The sequence below is a fragment of the Notamacropus eugenii genome, chromosome 1 (genome assembly GCF_028372415.1).
Source record: "Notamacropus eugenii isolate mMacEug1 chromosome 1, mMacEug1.pri_v2, whole genome shotgun sequence".
Taxonomy (NCBI): Eukaryota; Metazoa; Chordata; class Mammalia; order Diprotodontia; family Macropodidae; genus Notamacropus; species Notamacropus eugenii.
Window position 1 is genome coordinate 326462627 of NC_092872.1, and position 14460 is coordinate 326477086.

The following is a 14460-nucleotide window of genomic DNA, read 5'->3' on the forward strand; positions in this document are numbered from 1 at the left end:
TTTTTTATGTAATTGCCCAATTTTCATCATTAGCTTGACTTGTCTAGCTGATATTTTAACCCCTCTCAGTCCTGTGATGGTGATAGGAGTTTCATGTTTAAACTTCTCAAGGTTTCTATATATTATGGAGGTCTCTGCCCCAGTGTCTATTAATGTCTTAGTTATAGTATTTGATTCATTTTTCCAATATATGCTCAAATTGATATGGGGTCTCTAATCCTACCTGTGTATTTCTTAAATCCGATCTGGGGCTTGACCAATTTCCTGTTCTCCCTGAAGATGTGACAAACTTGGATATAAGGTTAAGGAGGACCTGTAGGCGAAGTTTTTACTTCTCTATTCCATCTTGTATCAAGTTCATTTTCTCAGTAAAATTTGTATAGTTCATTAGTTGGAATACTATCTATGCTTCCAAAAATCTACCCCTGCTCTCAATAGTGTGGTAAACAATTCTTTCCTTGTTAGTCTATTCTGACTTTGGATCCACTGGCTATTTGCTCTTCTCTCTTGAGGAAATTTATCTTTTTCCCAGTCCCCTAAGTTACTTAACTGGGAAATCTTGTCCAGCACCTCCAAAAGAGGGTACCGTATCCCCAGTTAGTAGAGTCAGAATCAGATACTTGTAAGCAGGAGGAGCCACCTTCTCTATGATATTCCTATGGGAAACTGCTAAGGGAGCATCATGGTACACATCTGAGTTTCCAATCATTATGATAGTCTTCATTACCTCTTCCTTTAACTTTCTTGTATAGTCCCCAAATGACTACCAGGGTCTATCTTCAGTAGGCCACATAGAGTCAGTAGAAGATTGCTTATTACTTCCATCTGTTGCCAAAACTAACAGATTAGTTGTATTATTACCTCCTTGCATATTGTTATCTCTAAAAAACTTGCTGTACAAAAAGATTCTAATACCTATAAATTTTAAGGATTCTCCCATCCTTTGGATGAACCAACTCAAAATATCTGTGATCTGCTGAGTAAAATTCTCATTTATCTCCTTGAACACTGTGTTGCCCCTTTGGTTCTCCTGTTTCTGCCTTAGTATTGGGCATGCTTCTGCCCAAGCAGCTTCTTTCTCTAATATTGTTTCATTTTCCAACACTGACTTCATTACATTTTCCTCCCACACAATCTTCTAGCAATCATTGCCATGACAACTAGACTGGGTCTATACAAAGGTTGTGTGCACACTTCTTTTGCCAACTTTTCTCTTCTTCTTCTAAGCTAAATTTTTTCTTCTATCACCTGAGACCCTCCAGCTTACTCTTAACAGAGAGCACATATGCTGAGAATTCCCATGCAAACTAGCTAATTCTTTTTCCATCTGAATTTTTTTCTTTCAGCAGTTTCTCTCTGCTTTTACACATAATACAATAACCTGTTAACTGGTCTCTCCTACACATCCCTGCCAGTTTTTGCCCTGGTCTTACTGGCATTCCTTGCAAATACCTTTTGAAATCTTAAGGTTCTCCCTCCTGTAACCTCAGTTCCCAGTTTTCACAGGGTCCATCTCCTTGCTAGAGAGGAATAAGATAAACCCACCCATCCTGGGATATCCGTTTCTTCCTCTAAACCCTTTCTGCCTCCAAATAGAGATTTTATCATCTGCAATCCTATTCATGATGCCAAATGTATCACCAAGGCAATATTCACAACACTGAGGGTGACTATGGATATTCCTGCTTAGTTCTGAATTGCAAAGCATAAGAGATTCTCCACATAGAACTCAGAAGAAAAATATTTATTCAGACATCAAAAAGCCAAATCCCAACAACAGGAAGCCAAATCCATCACAGTAATCAAGAAGCCAATACACATTAGGACTGCAGGGCACAGAGTCATTCCCAAGGCTACACCCCTTTCCCCCTTCCCCTCCTCACAGGGACCTTCTCACAAACAAACACTCAGGATCCTAGCTTTCTGCTTCCCTATGTCCTCTCTTCCCTCCTTTCTAACTGCTCTCACCAATTTCCTCCCAGTTCTACTCCATCCTTTGTGTTCCACTTATTCAGCAAGCCCCTCCCTCTACATGTGACTTAGTCTTCCATGTGATTTAAGTAGGTCACATGGCCTTTAATGTAATTACCGTTATATCCATCAGTTGGGGAAAGACTAAGTAAGTTGTGATTGTGATGGAATACTACTGTGCTCATGATGAGCCCAATGATTTTAGAAAAACATGGAAAGCTTTGCATGAAATAATGAAGATATAATAATGTAAATATACAGAACCAAGAGAACATTGTATACAGTAACGGTAATAATGTTTTTAGGATGGCTTTGAGTGAATAGGTTATTTTCTCTTTTATAAATACCCAATCTAACTATAAAGGACATAAGAAAAAAGATACCATCTTCATCCAGAGAAAGAAGTGATAAATAGAAGTATGCATAGAATAATTTTATATCTACATGTGTGTTCATGTGTGTTTGTGTGTATACACCCATACCTATTTGTATCTAATGGTAGTCATCTCTAGGGTGGGGGAGGAGAGCAGAAAAAAAGAAAACAACAAAATTTACAAGATTTTGTTGTATATTTGAAAGGCATACCAAGAATGCATAGTAGGTTTGCAGTTTCATGTGCTATCATCTTTTTTATTGCACTATGTTATGGAAATTCTTGTTTTATTCCATGATCTAAAAATAAAATTTTTAAAAGACTTGTATAAAAGAAAGAAGTTTATATTTTTTCTCTATTTGTATTTAATAATGGGGCATTTTGTTATGATTTTCTTACTCTACTATAAACACAGTACTGTGTTCCTTAAGTTACTTTGCAGTAATCTTTTTTAATGGTCATCCTATTCCCACTGGCTCTCTTCTCCTCAACCCTGATCCCCTCACTCCCATTTTTTAACCCCATTGAATTTGGGGTTTTGCTTATTGGTTCCTTTTTCCTTCTATTTTTATCTGGTTATATAATTCTTCTTTCCTCCCTGTCCCCCACATTTTCTCCTTTTAGTCAAATACATTTTTTCTTCCTCTCTTCCTATTCAACTAGTTCTGCCTCTTCACAAAAGGAATTTATCTTACTTTCTTGATTATCAAACTTTTCTTTGTCTGCTCTAGACCTCTATTTTCTGAATGAACTGAATCTCTACAATTGTGTAGTCTCCAATTTTTGTATTACTTGTGCAATTAAAACTTTCAGGGTATCTATTTAAGACTCTCCCATCTAGGCAATTTCTGCCACTGTCTTATAGATTTTGCTCCATGGATTTCCTTTTTTCATTGTATCTCACTCCCCAAACAATGCCAATTATCACAGGTATAAAACAGAACATTACCCTCTGCTAAGGTCCCTCCTTCACCATGTCCCTGATTATGCAACACACCACTGATCTATCCCTAGTTACCTGTTTTTTTCCACTTGTCTCAAAATCTTCCTAGGTCAATGCTCTCTTGCTTCCCCAGGGGCCAATTATCCTCTAGAGTTCCAACTTCCCTTTCCCCTTTCTGAGGCAGGACAAGTGAATTTTTCAAGTACAAAATCCTTAGTGCATGGTCCCTATTTCACTTCACAAACCATCTCTTTTCACTTAGAGGAACATTTATTGGTAAATCCCTTTTATCACCAAATCAAACTCTCCTTCTTTTCCCTTTCCTTTTCAGTCCTTTGGCCATTGTTTTCATCATTCTTCTGCAGGCTTTTCTCTTACTGAGACCACAGAATTTACCTTCATCTCAATGCAAGCCTTTGATTTGATCTGGACACATTACTCATTTCTCTTTATATTCTGGATCCCTTATCCTGTTTTCATGTAACTTCTAGTATTCTAATGTAGCCTCATCAAAAAACATTGATTTATCTGTAGACAGGGTGTCATCATACTTCCTGAGGTCACCTCTTCACTGTTACCTCCACTGGACTTTTGTCTTCACTCCTGTCTCGTTGTGTACATTTAGACAGAGGTCTCTTACTAGTTTCTCTGCTGTGAGTCTGATGATGTTGCTGGCCTTGTTGTCCATTCCTGTATTTCTGTTGTGTGGAGTATTTCAGAAAAAAATAATCTCTTTAGTCTGGTTTTCTTTTATAAAAATGCTTCAAATGCCTCTTTATTACTAAACAACCATCTTTATTCATTTATGGTTAGGTTTAGATTTGCAGGGTAGGTCATACTGGGTTATATCCTGACTGTCAATGTTCAGTGTTCTTTGGAATGTATTATTCTGTTCTCTCCTACATTTTTTGGTGGGTGCAGAATAGTCTTGCATTATTTGAATTTCCTTTCCTTCTTGTTTGAAAGTCTTTCTTCTAGCATGTGGGAATATTGGGACACTAATGCAATGTTGGTGAAGTTGTGAACTGATCCAAACATTCTGGAGAGCAATTTGGAAATATGCCTAAAGAGATATAAAAAGGTACATACCCTTTGATGCAGCAATACCACTACTATGTCTGTATCCCAAAGAGATTTTTAAAAAGGTAAAGCACTTAACTATATAAAAAATATTTAAAGGAGCTGTTTTTGTGGTGGCAAAGAAACGAGAATTTAAGGGATACCCATCAATTAGAGAATGGCTGAACAAATTGAGGTACATGAATATAATAGAATACTATTGTGCTATAAGAAACTATGGGCAGGCTGATTTCAGGGAAAAACAACTGGAAAGACTTACATGAACTCATGCAAAGTGAAGTGAGAACCAAGAACTTTGTACACAATAGCAGCAAAATTGTGTGTGATCAATTATGACAGATTTAGCTCTTTTCAGCAATGTAATCATTGCTGAATGTAAACATGTAATCAAGACTCATAATGGAAAATTCAGGAAAAGAACTGATGAAGTCTGAATGCAGATTGGATACTATTTTTACTTTATTTTTTCATATTTTTTCTTTTGTTCTATTTATTCTCTCACAACATGATTAATATGGAAATATATTTTATGTGATTGCACATGTATAACCTATATCAAATTGTTTACTGTCTTAAGGAGGGGAGAGGGGAAGGAGGGATGGAAGGTGAGAGAAAATTTGGAACTCAAAATCTTATGCAAAGGAATGTTAAAATTTGTCTTTACATGTAATTAGAACAATAAAATGCAATTAAAAATAAAACTATTAGCATCCTTAAAAAAAAAAGAAAAAGTCTCTCTCCTGATTACTTGTAGAACTTACTATTTCTAAATCTAATCATTAAATTTAACAGTGTTTATTGGAGGTTGTAGATCTCGATCTTTTCTGGATGTGATCTATGAATTCTTGCAATTGGTATTTCATTTTCTGTGTCCAGAAGTTCTGGGCAATTCTCTCTTTTATTATTTCCTTCATTATGGTATAAAGGTTTTTTTATCCTATTTAAAATTCTTCTGAGGGTCTTATGACTCTTAACTTGTCTGTATACATCCTGTCTTCTACATCATTATGTTTTACTTATATAGTGAGCACACTTTCTTTATTAATTAATTAATGTATTTTTAGTTTTCAACTTTCACTTACACAAGATTTTGAGTTACAAATTTTCTCCCTATCTCTCCCCTCTGCCCACTACAAGATAGTGTGCATTCTGATTACTCCTTCCTCTAATCTGCCTTCCCTTCTATCAAACCCTTCCCTCTTCTTATCCCCATCCCCTCTATTTTCATTTAGGGAAAGATAGATTTCTATGCCCCATTGCCTACATGTCTTGTTTCCCAGGTGTATGTAAACACAATTTTTAACATTTGTTTTTAAAACTTTGAATTTCAACTTCTGCCCTTTCGCATCCCCACTGAGAAGGTAAGCAATTTGATAAAATTTATACATGTGTTGTCATGCAAAACACTTTCATGACAATCATATTGTGAAAGTCTAACTATAATTCCCTCCATTGTATCCTGCCCCCATTTATTCTGTTCTCTCTTTTGACCCTGTCCCTCCTCAAAAGTGTTTACTTCTAATTATCCCCTCTTCCCATTTTCCCTCCCTTCTATGAGTGTGCATGTTATTTCTTCCTTAAGCCAAATCCAATGAGAGTAAGGTTCATTCTTTCCCTTTCACCTCCCCAATCTTCTCTTCCATTGAAACATCTTTTTCTTGCCTCTTTTATATGAGACAATTTACCATATTTGATTTCTCCCTTTCTCCTTCTCTCAACATATTCCTCTCTCATCCCTCAATTTATTTTTAAAATATCATCCCTTCCTATTAAACTTACCCTGTACCCTCTGTCTACATGTATATAATCCCTCCAATTACCCTAATACTGAGAAAAGTTTCAAGAGTTACAAATATTATCTTTCCATGTAGGAATGTAAACAGTTCCATTTTAATAAGTCTCTTATGATTTCTCTTTCCTGTTTACCTTTTCATGCTTCTTTTGATTCTTGTGTTTGAAAGTCAGATTTTCTATTTAGCTCTGGTCTTTTCATCAAGAATGCTTGAAAATCCTCTGTTTCATTGAATGACCATTTTCCCCTCTGAAATATTATACTCAGTTTTGCTGGGTAGGTGATTCTGGGTTTTAATCCTAGCTCCTTTGGCCTCTAGAATATTATATTCCAACTCCTCCAGTCCCTTAATGTAGAATCTTCTAGATCTTGTGTTATCCTAATTGTATTTCCACAATATTCAAATTATTTCTTTCTGGCTACTTGTAATAATTTGTCCTTGACCTGGGAACTCTGGAATTTGGCTATAATATTCTTAGGAGTTTTCCTTTTGGGATCCCTTTCAGGAGGTGATTGGTGGATTCTTTCAATATCTATTTTATCATCCTGGTCTAGAATATCAGGGCAGTTCCTTGATAGTTTCTTGAAAGATGATGTCTAGGTTCTTTTTATATCATGACTTTCAAGTAGTCAAATAATTTTAAAATTGTCTCTTCTGGATATATTTTCTAGGTCAGTTCTTTTTCCAATGAGATATTTCACATTGTTTTTTTTTTTACATTCCTTTGGTTTTATTTTATAATTTCTTGATTTTTCATAAAGTAATTAGCTTCCATTTGCTCCATTCTAATCTCTAAGGAATTATTTTCTTCAATGAGCTTTTACACCCCCTTTTTCCATCTGGCCACTTCTGCTTTTTAAGAATTCTTCTCCTCATTGGCTTTTTGGACCTTTTTTGCCATTTGAGTTAGTCTATTTTTTTAAGGTGTTATTTTCTTCAGCATATTTGCGTTCCCTTTAGTAAGGAGCTGACTCTGTTTCCATGATTTTCTTGCATCCTTCTCATTTCTCTTCCCAGCTTTCCCTCTACTTCTCTTACTGGATTTTTGAAATTCTTTTAGAGTTTTTCCATGGCCTGAGACTAATTCATATTTTTCCTAGAGGCTTTAGATATAGGAGCTTTGACTTTGTTGTCTTCTTCTGTTTGTAAGGACAGACCAAAGTCTTCCTCTGAGGACTGCTCATGTTCTATCTGTGCAGATGCAGTGCCTGAGCACATTTTCTTTCAAAGCTGTTGTTTTTTTCTTCCGTTCTAAAGTCACCTTTATTTCTGTGTGTCTACATTCCCAATTTATTTTTCTACATTTTGTTTCCTTCATGAGACTTGGTATCACAGATACCAGTTATTCTGCCCATTATTTTTTGCTGTGGAGGTCTTGAATTCTGCTATCAACATTCTCATTTTTCTTTTGAGTCACTCAAGAACAGTGCTTTATAATTCATCCTCTTTTTGCATTCCACAGGGTCTTATCTCATCAAGTTCAACATTTATTTTTTTCGTTTAAGTCTGAACTTGCTTATTAGAATCTATATTTAGCCTCTTTTTGTATCCCCAGTGCTTAACCCTGTGCCTGGCACATAGTGGGTGCTTACCAGATGTTGATTGATTGATATTATTGAGGACAATGTGTGATGTGTATTAATATGGATATGATATCTCCCCATTATTTCAGTTTTAGAAAACTGGGTCAGCTAGTGTTTCCAATATGTGGAATAAGCATACTATCATAGTGGAGTAAATAAGATCCCACCTTTCTTTCACATCTATAAGGAGGAGGGACTGGAGATGAAGCAAGATCAAAGGGACAATTTGCCTGTTGTTTTACCTCCTTGCTCCTCTTACCTGGCTAGAGACCAGCGTCTGAGATCTGGTAGTTGATTTTTTGGAACACTTTCTTTTTAGCTGAAATACCTCTAACATTGCCTCTAGCATGTTGAGTGGATCCTTAGTGGAGGATATATGTATGAACATGGAGGAGAATGATATGATGAAAATACATGCATGTGTTTTGTTTGCCTATCATTTGTCTTTTTTTTTAGCTTATCATTCTGTAACCAAATATGGAGAAAGAAATAGGCCTAAGACAAAGCCTCCATAGTTGGAAGGTATGCTGTGGATAAAAAGTTAGCAAAGGAGACTGGAAAACAGCAGTCATACTTGTAGGAGGAGAACCAAGAGAACAGGGTAACAAAAACTTAGAGAAATGGTTGAAACCAGGAAGAGATAGTGGTCAACAGTGTTATATGCTACAGAGAGGCAAAAAAAAAATGGACTAGAAAAACTCATCTGATTTAGCAATTAGTAAATCACTGGTAACTTTACAGAGATCAGATTCAGTTAAATGATGAGACTGTAAGTCAGATTGCAAATCTCATCAAAGTATTATGTGAGCAGAAAAAAATATGGGCTAGTCACATATTGAGTGAAGGAAAATTGATTGACTCCTTTGGTTTTCATGAAATTTAAAGAGATTAAAAGTCTCATGCAACATATTCAGCCACATGCAATATACTTCAAATAATATATATGTATATATACATATATATGTATATATGTGTGTATATGTATATATACACACACAAACACATTATATATCTACAATATACATATATATCTTTGTAACACTTATGTAATCTCTAGGGCTACACTCTCTTCTAAGTTAAACTTAGACTAGCAGGCCAAGTTCCCAGAGCAAGGCTAATATTCCATTCAGAGTTCTAAAAAATATGTCTAAAAATAAGTTTGAGGGAATGTTTTCCTAAAGCTATAGTTCATTATCCTCTATCCCCCCCAATATCTCTTGGTCTTTTAGTTCTTCAGTATCACCTAACCAGTAATTAGTACCCCAATACTATTTTGATTAGGTAATTTAATTGATAATCAATATTGTCTATTAACTTTAACAAGGAAATATTTACTGAGAAAATATGGGAAGAATGAAATACAAAAACTTCCTCCAACTAAGGAACACTCTTTCTTCTGTGACTCATTCTCTAGAAAGAGTGGGCTCACATTTAAAGAAATAGCTAAGAAAATACTCCTCCCACCAAGTTCTGAGTGCAACATAACCAATGCACAAATTTTCCCTTGCTTACAAGATATGACATTTGCTATCTAGGCTTTGCTGAATCATCAAGTTTAGCTGATGCAACTGCAGAAAACTCTGCTAGTAACTCCCATTGCTGGGCTTCTGGTGGCTTTTCTGATGTTTTGAAGTCCACAAAGTTAATCCATATGCATTACTCATTGAGGTAGATTTTGAAAAAATAAACACAACAGATACAAAAGAAGCAAAATGTGATGTATTTGATGCCACGAGGAAATTGTTTGAGAAAGGAAGTTAATTCCCTTATCCAGAGACTTATGGAATGTCTTTTAATTGACTTGGTGGTAATTCTGAATCACTTGATGGCCACTTAAGAAGTGGGTAGTCTTCAGAAATCTCTAAGGGGGAAAATATTTTGTATAATTCTTCTAATGTGGCTCTCAGAGGTTTTTATGAGAGCCAGGGAATAGTGAGTGGATGACTGTGCCAGAGAGCCTTTGTATCAGCTTAGATCCTGGGATAGTTTTTGGATAAGAGATGACTTCTTAGACATTTTAATACAGATGAACCTAAAGTTAGAACATGCTTTTTGACTGTACCAGAAATGTCCATGTGGTAGCTCTTGTGTTCCTCATTACCATCTCACATCAAGAAAAGTAATCCATCACTGTATCAGAAATTTCATCATCTCTGTTGTGGCTCTGATGTTCTTGGTTCATCATCACTACCACAAACTGCAAAGATATGGCATCACCAATCATGTGGACCATACTGTTAGGCTTTAGACTTGGTCTTTCTGAAGGGGAAGAAAAGGATTAAGATATTTGTTTTGTTTGTTTCTGTACCCCCTTTCATTTAATACTGCCCATACTAAGAAGGGAATATGGAAGGCCTAGAATTATTGGCTTTTGTTTTCCTTCACATTTTGCTTTGTTTTGTTTCTCTCTTAATAATGCCAATGTCAGGAGGACTATCCAGGAAAAGTCAAATGATTCTTAGGACTTTGCCAGCATGGAGTGGTATGAGATGGGATAAAGACACCTTTGGAACTTAATTGGCCTCAGCTTAATATGAAACTCTTTTCCTCACCCCCTCAGCCAGCATTGAATAGACCCAAGGTGAAGCTTCTCCTGGGATCTGATTTTCCCTGGCTTCCCTAATGTGGCTTCCTCAGTATCTAGGGGTATAAGAAGTCCCAACCACATGAAATCAGGAGTCACAGACATGGTGGGTACTTAAGACCATGCAAGTCAGCAAACCCTGCTGACAAACTGAGCATATGAATTTCCAGATGGAAAAGAGTGGGGCTGCATTCAGAGAAGCTAAATTTGACTACATGCGTCCTTTCATATATTCTTGCTGCATTAGGACAAAATAAACTCTCTTTTTCAAATGGTCATCCCAACGTTGAATCCGATTTAAGAAAGTACTGGTGTTATAGCCATGTTTATAATACAAGTGGAGGAGGGGAATGGCAAAGAGTATGATGGAAAATATGACTTGACATTAAGAAATGACAGAGGTGGTGGGACAAGATGGTGGAGTAGAAAGATACACCTACTCTAGCTCTCCCTCATCAGCCCATAAAATACCTTCCAAAAATGACTCTAAACAAATTCTAGAGCAGCAGAAGCCACAAAATGACAGAGTGAAAGAGATTTCCAGCCCAAGGTAGCCTGGAAAGCTGACCAGAAAGGTCTATGGCACAGGGTGTGGAGTAGAGCAAAGCCTGTAGAACATAGCCCAGCCTCTCAGTGTCAGCAGGAATAGGACCAGAGCAGGCCTCAGGGGACAGAATCCTAGGCAGCAGCTGCAGGTTCCTGGATCCATCAACCCACAAACACCAAAAACATCTCCAAAAGCCAGTGAGAAAGCTTTTTCAGCTGGGTGAGAAGGAAGCAGGGTGTCCTCCATTAGCCCCAGCCCCAGGCAGTGGAGGCAGCAGCAATGTGCATTTTTGGAGCCCTCAGCCTAAAGCCCCTGGGAGAAGTGAGCCAGATTTGAATCTAAGGTCTGACAGTGGCCCTGGGGTGAGGAGGAGCACTGGCTGCCCTGGGAGGGGCTGGAGGCAGTTGTGAAGAGGGAATTCTACTCACAAATCCTAGGCAGAAAAGTTTTTGGTTACTCCCAGACCAGTGTGCAGACCAGGAGAGGAGTAAACTCCTCTCCCTTGATTGTGCCACCTTGGAGGAACTGAGAATTACAGGTCCCCAAAGTATACCCTCCCTCCTGACAAAGGACTCAAAAGTCAAGTAACTGCTTGGGAAAATGAGCAAAAAAGGGTAAAAAAAATAAAACTATAGAAGGTTACTTTCTTGGTGAATAGGTATTTTCCTCCATTCTTTCAGATGAGGAAGAACAATGTTTACCATCAGAGGAAGACCTAAAAATCAAGGCTTCTGCATCAAAAACCTCCAAAATAAATATGCAATGTCTCAGGCTGTGGAGGAGCTCAAAAAGAATTTTCAAAATCAAGTAAGAGAGGTGGAGGCAAAATTGGGAAAAGAAATGAGAGTGATGCAAGAAAATCATGAAAAGCAAGTCAACAACTTGCTAAAGGAGATCCCAAAAAATGCTGAAGAAAATAACACCTTTAATATTAGGATAACTCAAATGGCAAAAGAGGTACAAAAAGCCAATGAGGAGAAGAATGCTTTAAAAAGAAGAATTAGCCAAATGGAAAAGGAGGTTCAAAAGTTCACTAAAGAAAATAGTTCTTTAAAAATTAGAATGGAGGAGATGGAAGATGATGACTTTATGAGAAACCAAGAAATTATAAAACAAAACCAAAAGAATGAAAAACTAGAAGACAATGTGAAATATCTCATTGGAAAAACAACTGACCTGGAAAATAGATCCAGAAGAGACAATTTAAAAATTACAGAACTACTTGAAAGCCATGATCAAACAAAGAGCCTAGACATCATCTTTCATGAAATTATCAAGGAAAACAGCCCTGATATTCTAGAACTGGAGGGCAAAATAAATATTGAGAGAATCACCTCCTGAAAGAGATCTGAAAAGAAAAACTCTTAAGAATATTGTAGCCAAATTTCGGAGTTCCCAAGTCAAGGAGAAAATATTGCAAGCTGCCAGAAAGAAGCAATTTGAGTACTGTGGAAATACAATCAGGACAACACAAGATCTAACAGCTTCTATATTAAGGGAATGAAGTGCGTGGAATATGATATTCTGGAAATCAATGAACTAGGATTAAAACCAAGAATCACCTGCCCAGCAAAACTGAGTATAATACTTCAGGGGGAAAATGGTCATTCAATGAAAAAGAGGACTTTCAAACATTCTTGATGAAAAAACCAGAGCTGAATAGAAAATTTGACTTTCAAACATAAGAATCAAGAGAAGCATGAAAAGGTAAACAGGAAAGAAAAATCATAAGGGACTTACTAAAGTTGAACTGTTTACATTTCTATGTGGAGAGATAATATTTGTAACTCTTGAAACTTTTCTCAGTATTTGGGTAGTTGGAGGGATTATATATATATATATATATATATATATATATATATATATATATATATATATATATATATATATATATATATATATATATACACACACACACACACACAGAGGGCACAAGGTGAGTTGAGTAGGAAGGCATGATATCTAAAAAAAAATTAAGGTGTGAGAGAGGAGTATATTGGGAGAAGAAACAGATATAGAAAGGGGAAAATTATCTCTTATAAAAGAGTCAAGAAAAAGCTTTTTAAATGGAGGGGAAAAGGGGGCAAGTGAGAGGGAAAAATGAAGCTTACTTTCATCACATTTGGCTTAAGGAGGGAATAACATACACACTCAATTTGGTAAGAAAACTATTTTACACACAGGAAAATAGGGGAGAGGGGGATAAGTGGGGTGGGAGGATGATAGAAGGGAGGGCAAATGGGAGGAGGGAGTAATAAGAAATAATCACTTTAGGGGAGGAACAAGGTCTAAAGAGAGAATAGAATAAATAGGGGGTAGGATAGAATGGAGGGAAATCTTTCACAACATGACCATTATGGAAGTCTTTAGCAATGCTATACATATATAGCCTATATTGAATTGCTTGCCTTCTCAGTTGGGATAGGTGGGGAGGGAGGAAGGGAGAGAAGTTGGAACTCAGATTTTAAGGAATGAATGTTGAGAATTGTTTTTGCATGCAACTGGGAAATAAGAAATACAGGTAATGGGGTATAGAAATCTATTTTGCCCTACAAGAAAAGAGAGAAAATGTGGATAAGGGAAGGGAGGGATGTGATAGAAGGGAAATTAGATTGGGGGAAGAGGTAATCAGAATGCACGGTGTTTCAGGGTGGTAGAGGGGAGAGATGGGGAGAAAATTTGGAACTCAAAATCTTGTGGAAATGAATATTGAAAACTAAAAATAAACAAATAGATAAATAAAGACAAAAAGAAATTGCAGAAGCTAAATGCTTATAGACTGCTTAAAGACTTCATGCTTATATATCATAAATACTTACTTCAAAAAAAAGAATCTTTACAAAAATATGTTCAGCATTGAATAACTTCATAAAAATAGAATTCGCTGGATCTTAAAAGATGAGACACAACTAATTACTAATGATAGGGTAATTTATGAGTCATCTATGTTCAGTTAGAGTAAATATCAAAATCAGCATTAAATTCAAAGAAAATATAAAGATAAGATACTATTTGAAATTACAACAGCTCCACCTAACTTATTAAACTTATTCAATGAAAAGACAAGTATATATTGAACATCCACATTCCGATACTGGCATATAACCCAAAGTCATCAAAGGAAAATGAAAGTTGCATTTATATCAAAATATTCACAGCAGTACTCTTTGTGGTAGTAAACAAATCTGGAAGCTAATTGGTAAGTGATCAATTGGACAAGAGCTATATTGTGGTATTTGAGTGTAAAGAAATACTATTGTGTCATAAGAAATGAATATGTGGAATTTAGGGAAGTAAGTAGACAGAACAATATACATAATGACCATAATAAGGCATGTGAAAACTACACTGAAAATCAGCCACACATGAATTGATTGAAATAACTTATTTTACTACTGGAGAAGACATGATAAAACACACTTCCCTTCTTTCATAGAGTGTTAAGGAATTACAAGTGATGAATGTTTCCTAAACTGTCAGGAATAGTTATTTTAGGCTAGATTTTGCTTATCTGTTTTATTTTGTTATAAAAGAGGTTTCAGTGTTGGAGTGCAGGGGCTGGGCCTGGAAATAATGGTGGTGTAAA